Consider the following 7,309-nt stretch of genomic DNA (forward strand, 5'->3'; position numbering starts at 1 on the left):
GACTTTCGCAACTTGTTGAACTTGAGAAGTGTTCTGGGTTGACATTGCTCTCACTAGCATATCTAACTTCCTCTCCATTGCAGCCATCTGAGTTTGGACTCCACCATTGGTGCTTACTTCATACACGCCCATACTTTTTACTCCTTGCCTCCCTCTTGATGAGAATTGTTGAGAATTTTCACTTAGGGTCTCAAATAGCTCAATAGCTTCCTCATTGCTCTTTTCCATAAGCACACCTCCACAAGCTGAATCAACAAGACTTTTATTAGTGTATTTAAACCTTCGTAAAAAGCTTGTACCTAATCATCTTGAGATAAATTGTGGTGTGGACACTTGAGAAGCAGCTCATTGAAATGTTCCCATGCTTCAAAGAAAAGATTTCCATCTTTATGTTGAAATGTTTGAATCTCCCTTCTAAGTTGCCTTGTCTTTTGAGCTGGGAAAAACTTCTTTAAAAATTTAGTGGTCAACTCCTCCCAATTGCTAATGGAACATGTAGGCAAAGAGTTCAACCACAACTTAACATTATCTTTTAAAGAAAAAGGAAAGAGGATTAACCTGATTCCTTATAGAGTTAAGCCCTAGATATTCTGAGTCTTGCAGAGATCAAAGAAATCCCTAATGTGCAAATATGGATCCTCAGAAGGTGTGCCTTAGTAATGTGACAACGTATTAAGTACACGAGGAGATAGATTGAAGTTGCTCTGCACTGTTGGTTGGCAGGAGATGCATGATGGTTGATTAAGGTTTGTGGGATAAATGAGCTCTTCATTGGCCTTCAAACTGGTGGATTTTCTGCTTGTTCTTCCTCCATTACTTTCTCAGATTCTGATCTTTCTTCTTTTTCAGATTCTCCTTTTTGCGTTTGAAGTCGTCTAAGGGTTCGTTCAATCTCTGGATCGTATACACTGATGGCTAAATTCTAGGACCGACGATCTTGCATAAACGAACTTTCAATCCTGCAATATATCACGTAAAAAGTAAATATATATTTGGAAATTTTGGTTTGTTTTGTTTTTTATTTTTTTTTATTTTTTATGAACACAACTAAACTAAACATAATTTAGAGCAATCCCTGACAAAGACGCCAAAAACTTGTTATACAAATATCAGCCTAAATAATAAGCCCTCTAAATGTATATTTTAACTCGTAAGTGTACAAGATCAAACAAATAGTATAGCTAGCAAATACAAGATCATTCCCACGAGGATTAGATTAATTGTGTTTAAAGATTATTAATTAAAGCTCTATCTAAATGAAACAAACAAATAACATATTTGAATAACCAACCAAGATTGCACTAATGAAAGAAAATAGCAAAATAGATTTGAAACTAGAATTGAAATAATGAAAAAATAAGTTAAGGCTTCTATATTCACCACTAATCATCTTCCTCAAAGCAAACGACTTGCACAATGCTACAAACGAGATTTAGATGCTCACTGTTTGTCAACCTAAGGGCATGGTATCTGCTCCTTAAGCATTTGATTTTCCTAAGCAACAAGTTAGACATGAGTGTCTACTCTAACTCTTTTCACTCTCAAAGTATTTAGCATGGTATCTACTACGTTGCACTTCAAGAAAGCATAAAACAATGGAAATCGACAAACACACGAAACCTTGAACCTGGTATCTATTCTCGTTTTTCATGTTGATTAATCCCAAGAACTCATAATTGGTTCCTTCGTCACTTAGTATAAGCACAAGATTCGGTCATCTAAATTTACCTATATAACAATCTCCATACAACACACGTATTTGGTGATCAAGCATAACACATAAGCCATATGAAGAATGAAATAAACCTGGAAGTAATCAATTAAGCATCACAAAAATAGTTTGTAACAAGGCAAATCAAAATCCTTAAGAAAATATGATTAGGGCTTCAAACGAGCCATAACTAAAGTATTTAGTTACAAATAATTTTAAAATACTTAACAATGTATAAATAAAAAGACTTGAAAAAGAAAGAACTTGAATATTAGGAATAAATTCTCTGCATGAAAACTCTTGATTCTTCTCTGCGGCAGTGTCTTGCGGTCCACAAGGTCTTCTTTTTTTCTTTTGTTTGTTCTCTTGTGGCTCTGTGTTGTGTGGCTCAAGGGGTGTAAATGAGCCTAGTCTGAGCGAGCTTTTCTTGTTTGGGCTTGACTCGTTTAAATTTTACTCAAGCTCGAGCTCGAGCCGACTTAAAGACGAGCCAAAAAATCGTGCCCGAGCTCGAGCTCATAATAAGTCGAGCCAAGTCAGTTCACATAAATAACTCGAGCTCTTATATTTAATTTTTATTTAATTTTTTATTATAAATTTAAACTTCAAGTACTCTTAAACGGCTCAAGAAGCCAGCTTGCATATGAACATTTGCTTAGCTTGGTTGGTCGTGTATGGAGCCTGAGTCAATACAACAAGATGCTTGATTTCGAATAGAGAGAATATGTATCATTTTATAATAAAATGATGCTATTAGGAAAAAAAAAAAAAAAAAAATCATCAATTTTTTATATTAATATGAGCAACTATATGAACAACTATTAATTCAAGCCTTATACGAACTACTTACGGGCCTAACTGAGTCAAGCCAAGCTTACTTCGTTTAATATTCGAGTAAGTATTTATGTTCATAAAACGCCTCATTTAATAATCAAGTCAAGTTCAAATCGAGCTTGTACTCGCTCACTTAACACCTGTATGCAGCTGGCTCCACCTCTCTTTTACTTTTATAAAAAGGAAAAGAGCTTTTGTTCTTTTAGGTTTCTACCGCCCATGCGCTCTACGATTGGGTCCCACTTTAACTCCCCCTTTCATTTTTTTCTGTCCAGGTATCGTCATTAATTGTTGCTCTTCAATCTTTCCCTTCAGCTCCTCCTTTACGTTTGCTGCAAGTCCACCAATATTATTCTCTTTTGTTGCACTCCAATTTGGGCCCCACCTCGACTCTTCCTTTCTTTTATTTTGATTTCCACGTATGGCTTCTTGCTTTCCTCTCTTTTTGGTTTTCTTTCTTTTGTTAGAGGTCCCACGTGATATATGTATATATGAGACAAAATCTCATATATAAGTCCTTGTTGCCTGCTTTCTTCTTTCTTCTATTTTTTTTTTTTTTTCTTTTGCTTTTCCAATTGCTACAAATTCTATTGATTCCTACAAAAGATGATTTCTTGTATTAATACATTATTCAAGCTCAATATCAATAATTGAATACTATTCCACAATTGAATCTAAAATATATGAATTAAAATAGAACATAGTATAATAATGTTTATTTTAATAGAAAAAATATACACTTTTAAGCTATTATCAAAACTAAAGACTTTGAAGAGTTGTTTCAAATGACAAAACAGTCTTGAAGCACACACCATTAAACGTTTTAATGCACTTATCTCAGATTTGTTAGCAAATAAATCAGGGTTACAAGAATGAATTTAGAATCTTTTATGTCTTTTAATAACGCTTGTAAAGCATGCTTGGGTTTAACATGTAAAGCATGCTTGGGGTTTAACAAGTAAAGCACTAAAGTAGTCTTACTAAACAATGCAAACCTTATCGAAAAGGGGTTAATGGCTTGAATAAACCGTATGAAATAAAATTATAGATTATTAATAATTATGTACAATGCTTAAAATATGTACTTTATTCCGCATTTTTTTCATTGCATTAAAATAATACGTGAATTAATTGTTCCTGAAATTATGCATTTTCAAAAAAAAAAAAGACAATATTTGAGACTAGCATATTAAATATTAATAAATACAACACTTAATTTATCCAGTATAATAGTGACCAAAGTACGAGATAGGGGGTAGCTAACATATAAAAATAAAAAGAACAATCAAACAATACATTCTGCACCCATGCTCGCATTCGAAGATTTTTGGAAAATAATTTATCTAACTGAATTATTTAGTTGGAATACTATATATCGACTATATACAGGCCAGGTTTCATATATGTTATCCATATATATAGAACTTTCTTTTCTTTTGTCCAATGAATTTGCCCAAATGTTTGGAATTGCCTTCTCGCTTGTCAGGTCCAGGTTGTGTCGATGCATTGATATAATTAAGACTTTATACTTAAGTCAATTATGACCCAACCCATTTAATTCAATGGGTCAAACCCTTCAACTTCAACTTCAACTAGCTAATTAATTTCGTGTCGGATACAATTTGTATCATGTTCGTGGGTCATGTCAAAAATTGTCAACCCTTATGTTATGAGTCGGATTTGACAATGCATGTTATATATAAGACTATATAGGTCAACCATAAGTGTCACATTTAATTAACGAGTTAAAGCCCTTAACTCAAACATGCAAATTTTGCATTAAATTTGTATAGGATAAAAAATTTCCAGCCCTATCTAAAAGTTGCAAAATTTGGACTTTCTTGACATCGCGTGGATATATAATATCTTATACTACTACTAGATTCTTAATAGATGCGTTTGTGAATGCATATATGATCCAAAAAAAAAAAAAAAAGGTTAGAAACAAAAAGAGGAAAAAAGGAAGGCTAAAAAATGAATTTTAACCATACAAGCAAGGTGGCCATAGATTATATGGTTTGATCAACGGTCAACCCAATCAAAGTTACCTCATTTGTTTCACCCCGCAGAGTAGGTATATATGAATTGAAGAGGAGAAAGTTCTCAGTTATTGTTTTGAATTTGGCTCCATGGGAGGAAATGTGGTGCATGTGAAAGGCTCGCCATAGATTACAAGAATAATCCTTCCCATGTGAAAAAACCGTAGCTCATTGCTAACAAGCATATGCCCAAACGAGACAAAGCTAATTGGACATAAATCTCGAAGGGTGGAATGAATGGCATCTTCTTTTGGGATTGCGTGTGTGTTTGTGTGTTGTGTATTCGTAGGGAGGACTGTTAACTTTTTGGAATTCCCCATGTGATGTGATGCAAGGTGTGTATTCAGGGAGGATTAAGACTTGTTAGAATTTCCCATGTGATGAGATGGAATAATTCACCTAGTTTAATTGAGATTCCTTCATATTTTTTAAAATATAAGATTCTAATCATATTCTACAATTTGAACCTTCCATTTTATTTAACAGTCTAAACAAATGTAAAAATTTATGTGTTACGAGCTAATATAATTGTTTTATAATATGAGCCCTCCATTTTATCTAATCTCACATGGCTAGCGGAAATATGATGGTTGTAGTAGATAGAAATATCATGCATGCAGCATGACAGAATCTCACATGGAGTAATATCATAGCGGGATTCCGAGCAATAGGGCAACGATCGAGGTTGCCCAGGGTTTCACTTGCTTAATTAGAGACAACTACAAGAAGAAGGCCCGGTCTGTCGGAGTACTACCTTGAATTATAAGGTCTCAATAAAATAAATTAATATAATATTATTTGGCACAAGCTAGTAAAGCTTATTTTCCCAATATAATTGATTAGATTTCTGTAATTAATGATCCGTCAGTAAATTATAGACTCTTTTAGGATTTTTTTTTTTTAATTTTTATTATTTGTTTTATTATCATAAAGGTATTCAAGACAGTATACTTAGTATGTGAACTCTAAATGGCCATTGTTTTATATTTTAGACAAAATTCAAACAATCATACTCACAATTTATTTCTTCTATCCCTAGCTATGGAGGAAAAAGTCACTTAATAAGAAAAGGCTTTTTCTTATTAAGTGACTTTTTCCTCCATAGCTAGGGATAGAAGAAATCTTTTTCTTATTAAGTGACTTTTTCATATTAAGACTAGCATCCCTTTTTCCAAACTCGCAAGACCCAATGATGTCATCTTGTAATATCTTTCTTTATTTGTTAGCTGTAATATTGAAAACTCTTAGGAATATATATATAGAAAATATATTATATTTTTCATATATTCTATATTTGATTGGCATTAAAATATTCGCCTCCATTTAGTTAATGGAGGCGAATATATATTTGACATGTCCACACAAGAGAAGGGGTAAGGGGGATTCGAATTAGTAATCTCTACTTCACGAGGCGTGGTTCACAGCTGATTGAGCTACCCTTTAGGAACTCGATCTATTTAGTTAATATTGAAATGTTCTATTGGGAATAGAATATTTCAATATCAATCAAATATGAAATACATGAAATATTTCCGTATATTCTAACAATAACAAGCCATACATATTCAAGCGGTTACCTAGCTACTATGTTCTACATATATATTCCACTTCAATGGTTCAATGGAAGATAATTAAGTTACCGTTTTTCCAATTCACATGCTATCAGAACAAAAGTCCAGAATTTTAACATTATCTTTGAAATTTAACTTTTATTTTGATTAAAAACAAATTTATATGTTGAATTTTACTTATTGACTATATATATCACGATATAGAGATTTTAGGGGTGAGCTTTGAAGCAATTACGTGTACACTACGAATAGTATCAAATATAGCACCCTAAAAATGAGAATGATTGAAGCTAATGACGTAGTGGAGTGGTTACAAGTATCTTGCTGTCATGATTATTGTAATCTCTGTGACATCTTATTTTTTACTCGAATTGACAAACTTATACCCATCTTGATAAATAGGCATCTAGCTAATGGTAAGGAAATGTTACACTGGAATGATTATTATTTGAGAATAAGAAAGAGTATTACCAGAAGTATAAGAACTACACGTGTAATAGAATTATCATTTCTATTTATTGGTTTTAGTAACAATACATGACTGACCAAATTTTTTTTTAACCAGAATAGAATCATATTTAAATACTATCACTGAGAAAAAAAAAATAGATTTTTTGGAATATTATTTTTAAAGCTATCCGATTCTTGGAGGATCTCTACTACTTTTTGAGATGAATATTCATTTAAGAGAATAGTTATTCCTAAGAGAATGTTTGTGATTGCGTTAGGAAATAGGCTTTTAAAGTTAAAAATAGCTTTTTTTAAAAAGCCTCATTTTTAAGTTTTTGTTTTTTTTTTTTTCAAAAGTACGATTTCATCATTTTTAAAGTAAAAAATAAAAAATAAAAAATAAAATCAAAGAAGTACTTTTGAAATATTTAACCAAACAGACCAGCGCTTTTTTTTTTTTTTTTTAGTACTTATAAGTACTAAAAATGTTTTTTAAGCTTTCTAATAGAATCTCAAACACGCTCTAAGTAGCCCAACCAAATTACGGAATAGCTATCTAGGTCTATTCTTGTGAATCAAGCATGCTCTAAGCTAGGTAACTTTCATTAATATCCTGATTAGGTCATGATTCCTAGCAACATTGGCTCTATAAATACTAAGCTCAAGTGCACCCTCTGCATGCAGATCCAGAAGAGTCAGATACA

The 7,309-nt window shown here is 32.4% G+C and overlaps 1 non-coding gene across 1 annotated transcript; it reads left to right on the forward strand.

Annotated features, from left to right (window-relative positions):
• The first annotated feature begins 315 nt into the window (after positions 1–315).
• On the forward strand, positions 316–422 carry LOC132176757 (small nucleolar RNA R71). The gene has a single exon (XR_009439610.1). It is a non-coding gene; the product is annotated as a small nucleolar RNA R71 (small nucleolar RNA).
• Positions 423–7,309: the final 6,887 nt, after the last annotated feature.

This window comes from Corylus avellana, chromosome ca3 (genome assembly GCF_901000735.1).
Source record: "Corylus avellana chromosome ca3, CavTom2PMs-1.0".
In the NCBI taxonomy this organism is placed as follows: domain Eukaryota; kingdom Viridiplantae; phylum Streptophyta; class Magnoliopsida; order Fagales; family Betulaceae; genus Corylus; species Corylus avellana.